This window comes from Nyctibius grandis, chromosome 11, assembly GCF_013368605.1.
Source record: "Nyctibius grandis isolate bNycGra1 chromosome 11, bNycGra1.pri, whole genome shotgun sequence".
Classification (NCBI taxonomy): domain Eukaryota; kingdom Metazoa; phylum Chordata; class Aves; order Nyctibiiformes; family Nyctibiidae; genus Nyctibius; species Nyctibius grandis.
This window is the reverse complement of record NC_090668.1, coordinates 11,067,788-11,084,052: the sequence shown is the minus strand read 5'-3', so window position 1 is coordinate 11,084,052 and position 16,265 is coordinate 11,067,788. Positions and strand designations below refer to the sequence as shown.

The 16,265-nt window shown below is 41.1% G+C and overlaps 1 protein-coding gene across 1 annotated transcript in view; it reads right to left on the bottom strand.

The window, feature by feature from the left end:
* Positions 1 to 15,502, bottom strand: part of THSD4 (thrombospondin type 1 domain containing 4) — a 301,012-nt gene extending 285,510 nt beyond the window's left edge. Inside the window, exon 1 of the mRNA XM_068410186.1 lies at positions 15,457 to 15,502. The gene's annotated coding sequence lies outside the window, so the exon portion shown is untranslated. The remainder of the gene's footprint in view (positions 1 to 15,456) is intronic.
* Positions 15,503 to 16,265: the final 763 nt, after the last annotated feature.

The window sequence follows — 16,265 nt, the reverse complement described above, 5'->3', positions numbered from 1 at the left end:
AAGTTCTCTTTCTGTATTATTTAGGAAAAAAATCATAAATAAATAATATTTAGAAATATTTAAAGGAAAAAAGCTATCCTTTAAACTTCCCTTTGAATTTGTTGCCTTGCACATTGGTAAAGTGTATCTATTAGTTTATTTTTTCACACCTATTAAACAATGTTCAATGCAAGTCCTTTGGATTGCATCCAAAATTCACTACATTCGCAAGACACTGATAAAGCACCTCACAGTGCACCAGGTTTATCTAGCTACATAATTTGTGCATACATCCAACAGCTTGGACTGCAGCTGTTGACACCTACCACCAGAGTTTTAATCTCTTCAAATATTCATTAACTACATTAAAACATACACTTGTCTCTGAAAGCTGCATGACAGAAATTTAGCATTAGATCTGATGAAAAGTTCTGATGCTTACACGGAGCAAACATTTTCATTAAAACAAAAATTGCAAGTTACTCCACCTAACCCTGAAGGTGCCTCTCTGTTTTACTTTAAATGCTTTGAAAACTTTAAAAGTTCTCCTCCTGGGTGTGTCCAGAACTACTGCAGTCCAAGAAAGCTCAGTGCCTGTCTCCAATCTAAGCTTGGTCAAGATCCAGAAGTTTTCATTTCTTTGCATAAAATCTCACAAAAAACAAACCCACAGTCCGGTAAGTATACTAAACAAACAACATACGCAGAGACACGATCAAGCCTCGTACATTCACAGGTGCAGCTACTAATCGCGTTTTAAACATCGCCTCTGGAATCATCTGCTTTGGCATAACAGCGTGGTGACTCAGGCCCTGCGACGGGCGGCCGTGACTCAACAGCCGCTGCACAAGGGGAGCGGCACTCCCTGGGGCCGCAGGGCCCCACCTCACCCACTGCCTCGCGGACTAATCTAGGTGAGGGTGCCTACATTTCTATAAGGCTGTGCTTCCACATAGAAGCACCAAAGACCCTAAATAAAACAATAATTGTGAGGCTGAGGACATCCTGGAGTAGTCTGAAATTTTGGTCCCATTTCTGGACCTGTTTCTTAATGCAGCAAACGTTCCACTTCTCAAAGAACAATTTCAGCTTATTTCTTTGAAATTCAGTGGAAAAATGTGTAACCTGATTATTTGGCATCCAATTCTGTAACACTTAACTGTCCTCTGAAAATCTAGGAGACAAACTCAAAGTTGGTGAAATCCAACCGTGACCATACACACGATTTCCCAAAATATCCATTCACAAGATGCAAATTTTGGCTTGTAAAAATATCGTTATGCTGGAGGGTGCCACAGTTTTGCTTCGGCCTTTGTCAAAGTACATATAACTTAATTAAAGATCTAACAAGGGTTGTGACATTAATCTTGTAAGAAAAGTAGTGAAGCAAGGAAGTGCTTGTTTACAGGTTGTGAGCCACAGTCATATTATATATGACTAGTAGGATTTGTTTCTTTAATTTTTCCTCTAGTTTTCATTTTTCTTAATCTTTGTTCACAACACAGGTTATGTGTTTGCTGAATGTGCACTAGTAATTAAAAAAATCACAAAAGTGAAAATACGATAATAATGAACCTGATCTAAAATTCACTAAAGACCTCTTAAACTCAATAATAAGCTTAAATATGGATTTAACACCATAGTAATAGGCTTGATAATCAAATAAAGTGTATTGTTATGGCATGAATTATGACATGTAGTTAGTGAATTGAGATCAATTGCAAAGGACACGTGCTGGAGTAGCAGTGCTAAGTTGATTAGTAATTCTGATATGATCTATAACTCTCAAATCCTGAAAAGGTAGTTTATATGGAGATCAGACTTATCCAACTTCAAAAAAAAAAAAAAAAAAAGGACGAGAAACCACAAAACCAAATTGAGTGCCAGAAAAATTGAATTAATTGTTCTTTTTTACTTCTTTGAAATAATAACCCAGAAAGGTGACTCTTTCTCAGGAAGTAGAAGGGACTGCATGTGTAAGAGGGAGGAGAGACTACATGTTAAAGACCCTTTTCATAGGACAATCTTTCTTAACCTTTCCATAATCCTGATCAACATTAATCTGATTATTGATATTGAAAGGTACAGGAAAAGGAATGGTTAACAGCCTAAAAAGTCTGGTGGAAATACCTGACACCTCCATAAACACCAATTCAAAATATAGGGGAATCCTTCATTGTTATAATGAGCAAGAGAAACAGGCTTGTGTGAACTCTGCTATGATTAACCAGCTACAGTCTTGCCTACAAAATGAGCTGTAAGAGCACAGATTTATTTTCAGCAAGTTACTGTTCTAGATGCTTTTCTACCAAGCGTAAGTAGCTAGAGTGGTGTTTTAGATTCGGTTCATATACTGTTTTGAGACCCCCTCCATGTTGTGGAGTCTCAGGTAAAACTGTCTGCTGTGACTGGCAGTTAGAATGCCCTGGCTAGAAACATTTAATTGAGAGAAATAGTATGTACAAAATGTCAGTCTCCAATTTATTTATTTAGTAAAAGTCTTAACAATACTGATATTGCAAAGCATACAACTGCATTTCAGAGCAACTATGAATACCAGAAATTTCTTAGAGCCTCTTTTAGCCATACTAATTTCTTTACCTGTAAATATGTCAAAGAAAATGAGCTTTTCTTACTCTCCTTTCATGACTTGCTTAATGAAAGCTGTTTTCAGAACACAAAGTGTCTCTCTGAAATCAAAGGAAAGCTTCTAACTTTCAACCTGAGTTTGTTCAAAACATAGGCTTGCAACAGCGTTTAACTGCAGTTTACCTCAAGAGGCAGATGATGGTTCGGAAGACCTACCGTCTTTTCGCATGAAAACCAAGGACCCACCAGCCTCACTCAAAGAGTTATAATACCTCCTATTTGAAAAGGTCATAGAAAACAAATATTTCAGCAAACCTAATTGAAGGCACATGTACAAGGAAAGTAACACACAACATATTTCAGCAGTATAATCAGCTGTTTCTTAGTGACACATCTGGGAGACACCCCTCATCAAGTAAAAACCATGTATATTACATAATTATTGTGCAGTTAGAAGATACCTTCCTTTTGCAAAGAGGAAACATTGTTTTTCAGCCATCTGTTTAATGAGAACGTCTGTCTGGCAGAACAAAAGTCTTTTTTTCATTTTTTTAAATCACTTACCATGAGAATTAACACTGTTCAATACACATTGTAAATACATGCCCAAGCATCAATATCCTCCATGTAGAAAAAAAGGAACAAAATATAGGAGGCTGTGCTTCAGAGAATAATTTTTTTTGGCCTGAGTATTAGGCAACATTCAACAGCACACATGGGTGAAGATCAAGTGTTCCTGGTGACAAGGTACCCTTCGAAATAAATACTTCATTTACTGGTAAATAGATGTGTGTATCATTAGCCTACCACAACTAACTCTCTGCATGACTCCAACACAAATAGAAAACCCGATGTGAAACTGCCCATTCTCTAAATTAGGGCTGATTCACACTAACAGGATAGTATGAAGAGCCAGCAATGCTCCATGAACACACAGAAATATTTCCAACAATATAAAAACCCTGAACTTCACAGCTGCAATTTTCTAAGGAAGAAATTAAATAGTGGATAAATGCTTAAATCTACCACTGACCTCACAAAAAAAAAAAAATTTGGTGTCCCTGTCAAGGTACTCCCTGAACATGTGCAATCTCAAAGTATTAGCTTTTACAAAGTTCCTTCTCCTGTTCTGCTCACAAGATTTCTGAGGTGATTAGAGTACCAGTGTTAGAACACAACAGAGAGGAGAGTATGCGACGGGGACTTGAAATCTCTGTTTGCTTATTCAGAAACAAAATATTTTCTTTGGAGTATCAGTGGAAGAAACATCTCCCTGCACAAGTAATACCTCCAAATAAGAACGCTTTCTGAGAATACTCAAACATTGTTCCAAAGCAGAAAGTGATAAAGCTCTGTCTGTACAGGGACACTCCAAAAGTCAAACCAAACCACTTTTCAAACTTGTTAGCCAGCCTCTAATGGAAGCCTTCTTGGTCCTTGGAAGAGATCACTATAGATCATCCAAGTTACCAGAGGGAACATAGTCTTGTCAAGATTGACTAAATATTTCTCTTCTGGGTAGCTATTCATATCCACTATTGTCAGAGATGCTTAATTTTCTAAAGTAAAACCCTATGCAGCAGAACAGATACTAACTGGAACATGTATCTATAAATGTAACACAGGCATCCACTGAAATTACCATGAAGATCTCTGGGGCTCACTTCCTCACTTCAGCTACAGTGACTCCACGGGCTTCTGTAGCATTATTCTCTGTGTACAGAACTATAAATGGGATAAAAATCATTCCCAGGGAACTTCAGAGATTTCTCTGCCTGTTATGTAGTTCTCTGGTTTGAGCTAAGCATTCTAAAGAAAGCCTGGCATTCCTTCAAGATTTGAATGGGACTTTGACACAGAAGTCCTTTATTTCAGAAGAATGATTGGGGAAAAAAAAAAAAAACCACACCAAACCTATTTGTTAGTGCAGGTAAAACCAAGGCAATTCAATGTCAGTTTATTAGCCCACCTACTTACAAAAAAAAAAAAATATTTATAAATGGATACGCCAAGTCACAGCCAAACAAGTATCCCTCTCCTGTGCATTCCAGCAGCAAAGGTAGGTCTTGGTAGTCCAACATCTATACCACTGTGACTCAATGCAGTGCTGCACTGCAGACCATTGGCTTTCTGTACTCTCTCTAATGGAGATTAATGTGGGCATGCATCCCAAAATAAAGCATCAAACCCTTTTCTACACAAGTTTTCAAGGACAAGTGTTTTAACATACATTACTTTCCTAAATAATACGATAAGAACGATGAGATTCTAACTTATTTCTCATTAAAATCCTCTCTGATGTGAGGCTCCCCACATACTGGTAAGGAAATGCAAAAATGGAATTTGTAGATATATTGTTTTCTTTAATGTTCCTACATAATGATGAATAATAGGTCTAATGAGAGGTCGTACAAGAGCACTGTGAAATTAATTATTTCTTTCATAATTTCGAAACAGAATACCAGGGAATTTAAAACCAATATGAAACAATAAACTATCATCGATGGATCTCTGACTGCCAATGGCAAGAATGACAATAAGTCGTCTCATAAATCTTTTGCAAATATTAAATTCTGCATGCAGATAAATACAGGTATAACTCAGAGAACACACTGAAGAACTGTATGATAGAGTTCTATTTAGCTTTCATCCACAATAAAATTTAGACGAGGGCTCCAGCACAACAACACAGACATTGAATATACTTATCCTCTGGGCTTGATACATACAGAATCTTACAAAGAGTTCACTGTTACAAAACTGGATAGGCAACCAAGACAGTGGCATCAGACGCCAATCGTGCTGTTACGCCTTTACCATTTAAAGGGGTACATTTGCAGAGGTGCATCTCTTCTTTATGGGATGAAGAAGTTAATGGGGATAAAAAGGAAAAGCTAAGTTACCCATTTTTAATTAGTAAGGATGACAACAGCATCACTGCATCTTTTTAAGAAAGAGGAATGAAGATTCAGTATGATTAGTGACAGCAGAAGAAATGTAAAATTCATATGTTCAGAAACCCAGAAACAATTTATGTTCTCAACTCTACCCCTTGAGATTGATGCCACTGAATATAATTTTCCTGAAGTCCTTATTCATTTCAGGTTTGGTTCAGACTTCCAAAAATATCCTAGCGCTTGTATCAATCATACCTCCATGTGGTGAACCCTTCAGCCTCCTGCAGTTTAAAACTGAACTGCAAGATCCTTTAAGGCTGGGGAGTGGGAGCTGTTTATTCTTATCCTGTCAGTTTGAAAGGGATTTTAGACATTCTACAAATCTTGTCTTGCTGCTATGCCTCATGTGCTCTGGTGGTCTAGATGACAGTTAGTATTTCAGTCCATTTAATGTAAACTGCATAAACTGTTACACTCCTACAGGAGATATCAGTCCTTGACACAAAACCACTGAGATAATCATACATTCAAGGAATCTCAGGCTATCAATCACTGAGCAGTAAATCTGAAACATTTCACTTGCTGCAGATTAAAATCTCTCTATTAGGAAATATATAGTTTGGTAAGTGCCGTCCAGTGGCCTGTGAAGAATGAGTTTATGGCTGACAGAAAAAAGACACTAACCTCACAACATCACCAACAACCCTTGTCACCCTTGCTAATGGCGTTATGCAAAAAACTAAGCTAATGAGTCAGGAAGACTGTATTCCTTTTTGACTTCCAGTCACTCTTTCCAGGTCAGGTTCTAGTCCTGAGTTTTTCTCAGTGAATCTGCTACTGCTTTCAAGAGGTTTGCCAGACAGTAGGTCGAAGACTTGACTGTATAATCTTACTTTGAAAGAACCAAATCAACTTTGCTACTTGCAAAGTCATTCTGGACCTGATGCATACGAGTATCCACTCTCACAACTGCAAAAGCCAGCAGGTTGAAGAGAAAAACCAGTAAGAAATACCATACTTCTCTACAACTCCTGCATGGGCTTGCAAAGAAAGGCAGGTTAATATAAATCCCCTTTTTAACAACAGTGGAAACCAGCAGACAGTTAGTCACAGCATAGTAAAAAGGTGACTGTATCCTGGCTCCCCACTTAGCCATACACTACTTTATTCAGGGTTAGCTAGCCTATTCGCAATCCCAGCTTGCAACACAGCTGTTTGGGCAAAATTATTACACTTAGTTTTGAGGGACCCCACATCTCACAGCGCAGCAAAATACCTGGATTAAGAAGATACAAAGAGCAGGAAAGTGTGACTACCACAATACAAGTCTACCCACTGACAGCACATACAGCCTTCTGGCTGTATCTAAAATTAATGATGACTCCAGATTAAAGTATTATTTTCTGCCTATATTTAACAAATGTTTTAACGCATAAGCATCTTTGCTCACTATCTCTGTTGATCAGATGTAGCTTAGAAACAGTACTTAGTAGTATTAGTTTCAGAGTTGGCGGCCATACAAGTCACAACAAAACGTACTCTCACCTTTCATTTCTCTTTTCTGACCACAATAAATGCCAAATCTAATTCAGTTTAATCAAACTCATCTACAGTGCAGAAACCTCTGCCATCATCACACCATGCTTAGGGAACTTTTGTAATTATTCTTGCTCAAGCCCTATTCAAGAGGCTGGGACTTTGCCTACGTAAAGTGAGAGTGAAGAATTCTGAATAGGGCCCTTAGTGCATCAGGTAAAAAGAAATCAAAGGTCATCTCTTGGCAGTAGAGCCTAAACTTATTTGGGTTTGAGGGCAGGTTATTATAGTGCACTGACCTTCACCTGACATCACTTAATGCTTCAGGCAAAATATCCATGTGTCTACAAACTGAAAAACAGGGACTTAAAATGTGAATGAGAGACTTCTTGAATTTGCAAGACAAGAAGAACAGCTAATTACAAGCTGCTGGCAAAGAAAACTGAGTAACTCCTCCAACACTGTGGACTTCAGTTGCTGCTTTAAATAGTCTCTATGCAAGATAACTGGTGATCGTCAAAAAAACGTGACCAAGTTTTGTACGTTTTTAGTTTTTTAAATCAGAGGCTACTGCTGTCATGCATACTGCTTAAAGTCAGAAAAGTAGGGTTTTATACAGTGACTTGCAATCGTCTACTTGAGTACTCACTGCTGGAGACCGGGACTTGCTGACAGGAAGGCAAATCGAATGTAACCACTCTTTGGGTGCTGCTTGACACTGTGTTTCCTGGTTAAGCATAAAATCTGTATGGTCTGAGTAAACAGGAATTTTTAAAAGCCCAGGGTTTTGAAAAGCCCTTCTAACATAACTTTCAGAAAACAGCAAAACAAAAGGCAGAAACAAACAAACCCTACCTTTCTGAACCCTCAATTGTCAGCAAGATACATTTGGAAACAGTTTCTCCCCCTCTTCCATTTCAAAGCAGTAGAAACAATCACAATTTAATCACAAGCAGCATGGTTCAAAAGAAGTCAGATCAGTTTCTGTCCAATTCCATCGGTATGAAAGCAGCAGAGACATTTTAGTCCTTTCATGCCCTCATAATTCAAAACTGCACAGGGATTTTTTTCTTGTTTAAAATAATTATTATTTAAATAGCAAACATGCTCACAAACTACCACTCTGCATTCATCCCCAGTGTGATGAATTTGTCCAGCAACAAATACAGGCAGAAGGGACAGCTTTATGACAACTGATTAACTACAGCAGCATTGTCGACGCCTAAGCAATAAGCGTGAACCTGATCCTGCAAAATTGTAAACATTCCTATGAGAAGCAACACAAGTACTCCTTAATGTCAATTGTGAGCAAACCCCTGAACTGTGAGGCGTGAAAAAAAAAAAAAAAAAAAAGAAAGAAAGAAAAAAAGGCAAGACAGTCTTTTTGACATGCAATATGTATTAACAAGTACTAGCAATGTCTGAAGAAGTAAAGGAATACAGGAAACTACATTTTTAATGGCTGCTTATCACTACAAAAAAAATCAAAACTGACATCCTGCCTTAACCCCTGTGTTTCAACACATGAACAGTAATTCCGGGGCTGCCAAAGCTGAACAATACTAACAGTTAATGATTAACACACTCTATTCTTTTAAATCTTTATTCTTATGCTGTTCTAGTTAAATTCCACATACAGACCCTGAAGATCTGCAAGGAGGTTTGTTCCACACTCACTTCCCCAGTGAACGTAGCTCCATGGAACTACAGGAAAATGAGACAGAGCTTTCATTGCTGCCAGATTAAGTAATTGCATCTATTCCATATAATTTATCATCCTTTTGGGCAGCTTGTGTCATGGGATGTCATTTTGTTGTAATTACGCAGGGTGGGATTGGACAGGCTCTTGCTTCTCCTTGCCAATCTGATAAGCAAAATCATTTCTTCATTACTTTACTTTTTACTTTCGTAGAAACTACATGTTCTAGACAAAAATAACCAAACAAAAATACAAGTATAATATACAACCAACTAACAGCAGCTTGATGTTACCAAGCCAGGACTACAGCAATCACCTTTACCATGGAAAAAGAAACAGGACATCTGAAAACTTTCCAAGTCAACATTTACTCTCAGATTATTGTCAACGGTTTCGCTGAATTTGCCATTTGGAGATAGGTTTGTCCTTCCATGCACTTCTCTCCAGCTAATTCAAATGGAGTATCAGGGGAATCTGCCTGAATCAGGATTACAGATTTTAGTCTTAAGTTATCTGAGTATCTAAGTGACGTTTTTCTCCTGGGGGAGTACTATTCCATGCTCACACATATCCAACTGCTGATCCAGCAAGGTCAGGCACAACAAATGTTTTTCACCAAGAAGCAGCTTTCTTGAAGAAGGGCTTTTAAAAAGGGCTGCTTCATCCATCCTCTTCCCAAAACAATAGCAGAGAAAACACATTCCAACTCGGGTATCACGACTCACATAGAAGGCAACGAGCAGGAAACCACGCTACTTCTGTGCAGGGTTACGGACTGTGTCCTTAGGCTCACGACAAACACTTAACTTTGGGCAGCCTTCTCCTCCTGTTCTTTATCTCACTAGGCCATGCAGTCACAAAGGACAAACCTTGCCCCACCTCTTGGGCAAGCAGGGTCCAATGTGTCACGTCAGCCCTGCTCCTACATTGACAGAGACAAATTTGGAAAGATTCTGCTCACAAGGTTTCTCTGCTATACTTCATTCCTATACAAGAAGAGGTCAATACAACCCTCAGACACAGATAAAGTTCAGAAGTTGAAACTTCCGTTGTCACAACAGTTATCCTTTGAACTTAACAAGAAGGGAGTATTCCCTTATTTATTGTAATATTTGAATAAGTTTGGGTTGAGGAAAAAAGCACAATTAAGTAAGCAAACTGAAATCAACAAAAAATGCAGTTAAAAAAGGTAGCTTTCTGAAGAACTATATTTCTCTATACACTTGATCACATATAGCTATGTGTAACTTGTGAGTTCATAGCAGTCTTAAAAGAAGGAAAATACAAGATGACAGTTACGAAAAAGCTGATCCTCTGCAAAGGGTTGCATTTTATCAAGTCCTGTAATTTAAACGTCATTTTTTTGGTACCCAGAGAGTCTCCCAAAGGCCTCAGCTCCAGGAATCGACTAGAAGACAAGCATAACTCCCGTTAAAAGAACAAGTTACCAGCTCTTGTACAGTCAAAGAAAATACTGCAAACTCTAAGGGCTCCAAAAACATGACGTCAGATATATTCATTTTAGCATTTCAGGATTTGTAAGCCAATGTAATGATTCTGGGGCAGATCTACTTTCCGATTCCTACGTGCTCCATGACGTAGTACGGCACACTAATGAACTGCCATTGGACCACAACCGTAGCTTCTGTGACTCTGCTAAATGTCACCAACTGATCAGTAACATTTATTTCCAGATCTCTGAAGCTTAGCCATTTCTTTCCACAAATCAGACAAAGACACTAAATATATCTGTGCTGATAAAGCCTCCCTCCCTGCTCCTTTTATAAACATATTATAACTTGTCAATTTGATTCTGTGTTCATCAAAATTCACAATTCTTACATTGTTGGGCGTACCTTGTTCCTGGTGAAACAGAATTTCATTTTGATTTCTGTTTCACAGACAGTTGTGCTGAAGTGATGATATGGAAAAATGTTTGAGGGAAGGAGGGCTCCACACTTCAGGCAGGGCTAAACTCCAAGATTGCAGTCATATCAACACTTGAAAATTTTCATGTTTAACACCAACTGATTAATGCAAACGAGGAAAGTGAGCCAATGCCTGAGAACAGTTGCATTCATGTGTTCTGTCAAGTCATTCTACCAGCTATACTGGCAATCAGAGACTGAGCTTTTACCGCAGCTCAGACACAGCATTAGTCCCATTGGAGAAATAAAAGAGCACTGCCTGCTTGGAAAACCAGGAGATACGCAGAAGTAGCTCCTCACATATGAACGTAAGCATATCAACAGATCAGCTTTAAAGAAATACTGAAACGATGGTTTAAAATGCCACTAAGATTTCACGGCTGAAACCAGTGGTCATTCTTCCCAATGACAACAGCACATCACATGGGAATGCCTTGATCCAAAAGCCACTGAAGTTATTGATAACCTTTTCCTTTACTTTATTGGCCCTTAGATAAGAGCTTTAAAGAAAAAGATGGTGGCTCATGCACTTAATGAGAAAGGAATCTACAGAACCGATGGAAAAAAGGTCATTTTTAAAATAAATTTTTCCCTATAAGGAGTATGGAATCTTCCTGTGAAGGGAAATTCCAAAACCAGGACCAAAATAAACACTGAAGTGGGATGCCAAGTAGCAGCAGCACAGGACTGATGTGAAATAGCCAACAAGCAAGTCCTTAAGCTGTGATTTGAAGAAACACAGTAATAAACCTATGAGGTACATGCTACATCATTTGGTTGTGTTCATATACTATAGATATTTTTATTCCAGTGCTTTTTTTTTTTTAACCATAAAGCACTTTGCATGCAAATTATCTTCAGGAAAGTTAACAGTTGGCCAGTATCCTGTAATTATCATACCTTGTTCAGAGATAAAGGAAATGGAGAAAGATGCCAATAAGACTTGATCAGCAGCACACTGATCAATGGTAGTGTTGAAAACAGAAGCCCACATTCCAGCAACTCACACATATATCACTCAACCAACAGATAAGGCTACTTTCTCTCACAAGGATCATAGAGATCATATCAGCACTGGAATATTTCTAGTGCAAGAACAGTTCCTGCCAAGAAGCTCCACATTTAATGCTTTGTTCTACCATTTAAAAAATATGTAATGGATGTCTGTAGATGGTGTTGACAAGTGCTGATTGTTTAACAGCAACCAAAATTATGAACACTGACCCATCTCTGGGAATGCCATCACCCTGCAAGGAGAAGCTGCACAAATTTGATGTGTGACATGACACTCACAAGTCCCCAAGAGAAAAATGGGTGGGACAGAACATTCCAGGAAGAGATAACCAAGTTGTTTTAAATTACAGAATTTGTATCTGTTATTGTCAACTAACACAAAGAACAAAACAAAACAAAAATCAGGCAACACTGAAGCACACTGTTTCAGCTATGCTCCCTTCATATAGAGTAAGATATGAGGCCAAAGTCAGTGCCTATCAGATCCCTCTGTTATTCAGTCTTTTTTATTTATATCTGCTTAACATCTCCCTAATTCATCTTCTAAATCAAGTACTAGACCATGCATTCTCCCTAAAAATCCTAAAAATACATAAACAGAATTTTCTAGTGTAACATACCATCCTGAATGCAAGAGAAGTTATTTAAATGCAAAACACACAATAATCCACTCTTACTTAAGGTACTACAGATGCAATCATGTCCATTGATCACATATTTAAACCACATATATTCATAATTGAATTATCTTTACAATTATGTGATTCATCCTCCCAACTGCATTTGTATCAGGTTAAGCTGCTTTCTGAAAACAAAAGAACCAATAACTGAACTGTGTACGTGCCTACTTAGGGAAACAAGACTTTTCATAGAATACATTCTCCATCTAGCACTATGACCATCGGAAGCATTTCACACTTAAAAGCTACAAAATACTTTGCCTATCTACAGTGGTAGAAGTGACACTGTCAAGGTCCAAACTGTTTAAGAAGTTGGTCTGATACAGTAAGTTTTCTGCTCTTACTTTTTTCCTCTTTGCAAAAAAATAACTTCTAAAACTGAAGCCTGTTATGATTATACAACACTACGGGGGACACAGTTAAAATTGCTTATGTGTGATTGACTTTGGGGTTTTCTGATTTTTTAAGTGCTTAACCATCAAACCTTAATTTTCTCTAACAGAACAACTCAAAGCCCATAGAAGCCTCTACAATGACTGCACTTAACTGTAGATGATAAACCTGAGTTTTAAAGTAAAAAAATCCAAACGATGTATCACTACTAAGTGTCTGACCAGCGCTACTTCACCTCCATTTTCAGTACGATTGCCACTGTGAATGGTCTGAATATCACACATCTGATGTCACATTACAGAGAATTGAGACTACTATGTGGAAAAACAGCTTTTCTGCTGTCACTGTCTGCACAGAATCATGCACTCAGGCCAATCTGAGTCTTCAAGGTGATTCTGTTCATTTTTGGTTTGCTTTCAGGCTTCGTTTAATGCATGTTTACCTAGCACAGTTATTCAGCTTGTCTACAGCAAAAGCAAAGGTTTTATAGTGTGATCATAAAACTCATCACTGCCTATAACCAACCTAATTAATTTTCTGCAATTAAATCTGTTGGAGCTCTGAATGAACCTGTTGTATGAAGTGTGAAAAGACAAAAATCTTGCACCATGCAACACATCCAAGTGCTTCTGAAAGTTATAGGGAGGAATCAGAAGTTGCTCCTTCAATTCCAGTGGAGCTGCTTCCAGTCAGAGTACTCATCAGCAAGACCTGGGATTAGCCCTGCTCCTAAATAAAACCTAACAACCTGTTCAGGGCACAATTATGACAAATAATCCATGGTTCCTGCCTACACTCACTTTAAAGGCCTCTATGTGATAACCAAACCAGCTGACCTCTTATTTCTAACTTTGCTAAAAATTGTCATTTTACAGCACTTTTCTCCTTGAAAGGCAGTCTCTCCTCCTAGTGTACTTAACTCCATTGTCCCACTAGATTCCCTGGGAGAGAGGTGATGGAAAAGAAAGCACCAAGAACTCTAGCTGTCTAATGAATTTCAGCAGTATCGTTTCATTTTAAACCCCTGATGATACTGAAAGGGTGGAAATCACATCAATCAGTAGACTACTACTAATTTTATGCCAGAAAGAAGTCCACGTTAGCAAGCTTCAGCTTGATAGATCAAGTTGGCAAGAGTGCATTGGCAGTTCCACAAACAGCACTGAACTCAGACAAATTTGGGCTATTTTCAATTCCTGCTCTTGCCACAGAAGACGGGGAAACACGCGAGCAGACTGACAGACTCTTAGTAGCCCATTAGGTGACTATTTCATCCATGGCATTACACACTTGTATTAAGCTACTAACAACTAGTTCCTTAGATAGTGGTTTCTGATTTAAAAAACAAACCACACTGATTCATCAACAGATGACCACACAGTGAGTTTCAAATATTTCTATTACTTTTGTTGGCTATTCACATCACTGCTGCACCTACTTAAATCTGTCATCTCTGCTAGCAGACGTCATTGGGCCACTATGTAACCCATGTTGTACTGAAATCTTGAATACAACTCCTAGTTTTGCTGATCCTTTCATTAAAAAAAAAATATAAAAGAAGGAAAAAATACAGAAAAAGGTGATGACACTGGCAAGAGATACGGAAGAGCTCCCATACAAGAAGTGACTAAAAAGCTAAGAATTCTTTACCTTGAAACACGGGATAGTTGAGGCAGACAGATAACAAAAGAATACAATCCTGAAATAGCACAAAGACAGCAAGTAGAGAACAAGTATAATTCATTTTACAAGGATTGAACAGTATCCGGCAGTAAATTTAAAAGAAGCAAAAGGAAGTAGTTTTTCCACACCACGTATTAACCTGTGGAACCTACTGCTGCCAGGTTTTCTAAACTGTTCATGCTTCTAGCACGAAAAAACATTTGGACGAATTAATGGCAAGTGCGTCAAGGGCTATTAAACACACAAGTGTGGCCACACTGACAGCTGAAAAAAATGTAAAGCTATAGCAGAACGAGAAAAGGTATTCTGAGACTCCCTTCTGCTACAGCATGTACCCCTGTAGCCTGACAACTGAGCACGAACAGCTCAAGTGTTGCTAGAATTTAAGTGCAGGAGAGAGCGTAATAAAGCCAGAAGCAGAAGAGCGTGAAGAGAAATACCAAACGCCAAATACAGTTCATGCTTTGCACACTGTGCTTAGACAGACCAAAAGATCTGGCCCAAGACAAGAACAATTGCGACATGCATTCTTCGTGAGGAAAGTTATTCATTTCTTTCACTCTCTCGTACAAACTGCTGGATTCAGCTCAGGCTACGTGCAGTTACTGCTCCTGGTGGGACACCGAGGCGAAGCGAAGCAGCTCCTCACACACCCTCTGGATGCAGCCCCTGGAAACCGAGCGCGCAAGGAAAGCAGCTTTGAAATGGCTACTTACACAGCCAACACCAGGCGAAAACCCGAGGCGCGGGACTCTCGCAGAGCGGGCCAGAAAGGTCCCTCAGAGCCAGGAGAGCGCGAAAGCTCCTCGGGCCACGGCTTTGAACACAAACCCAGACTAGACCAGCCCTCACCGCGGCCTCGCAGCTCCGGCCATCCCCGAGCCCCCGCCGCTCCGGGGCACTGCCCGCACACCCCAGCCGCACCGGCACCGCCGCCCGGACGCCCTCTCCCCGCTCCCCCCGGCAAGGCGCCGAGCCCGCCCGTCGCCCACCTGGCGCGGGGCTCCCCCTTCAGGGCGCTGCCGCCGCGCGGGCGGCCGGGCCTTGCCTCGCCTCACCTCACCGCGCCGCTCCGCGCCGCCGTCCTTCGCGGCGGACGTCCCGTCTGGTCGCCTCACGACGAGGCGCTCTCCGTGCGGCGGGGGCGAGAGGGCTGACACCCGCACGGCCTCCAGCGCATGGGAGGCGCCGCCCCCTCCGCCGGGAATGCCGGAGCGCGGCTGCAGGGCGCCCCGCAGGACCCGAAGCAGGTTCCCGGCGGCTCCGGGGCTGAGGGACAGCCTCTCCCCTCGCTCCCGCCTGCCTCCCGCGCAACGGCAGCGGCGGCGGGCTGCCCGCGCCTGCTGCCACCTGGCGGCCGCGCCGCCCCGCGGAGCTGGCCAGGGCGCGCTCGGGCGAGGCGCGCAGCCGCCCCAGCCCGCCCGCCCTCCGCGTTCAGCCCCGCCGCGCCCGGGGAAGGAGGCGGGGGGAGGCGGAGGGGAACCACCGAGCCTTCCAGCGGTGCCAGTGCGCGGACGTGCTGGGGGGAAGGCGGTGTATGGCGGGGGGCGGGCACTGACCCCCGCCTCTCTCCCGCGCGCGGGCGGGAGCGCGGGGCGGGAAGCTCAGGTAGGCGCGGTAGCACCTGCGCTCCCCGCCCCGCGCTCCCGCCCGCGCCCACCCGTGTCCATCCACAGACGGTAATAACGGCGTTTGGAGGATGTCAGGGGAAGCGAAGCCACCGCCCCCACAGGCACAGAGCACCGCCGCTGCAGCGAGCGCCCGGGACAGGTGCTGAATGCCGGGGCTGCGCAGGCCCCGCGAGGCAGAGGACAGTCTCCACTAACAGAGCCGTTCTGCACGTTTATAGTATATATAATAAAGTATA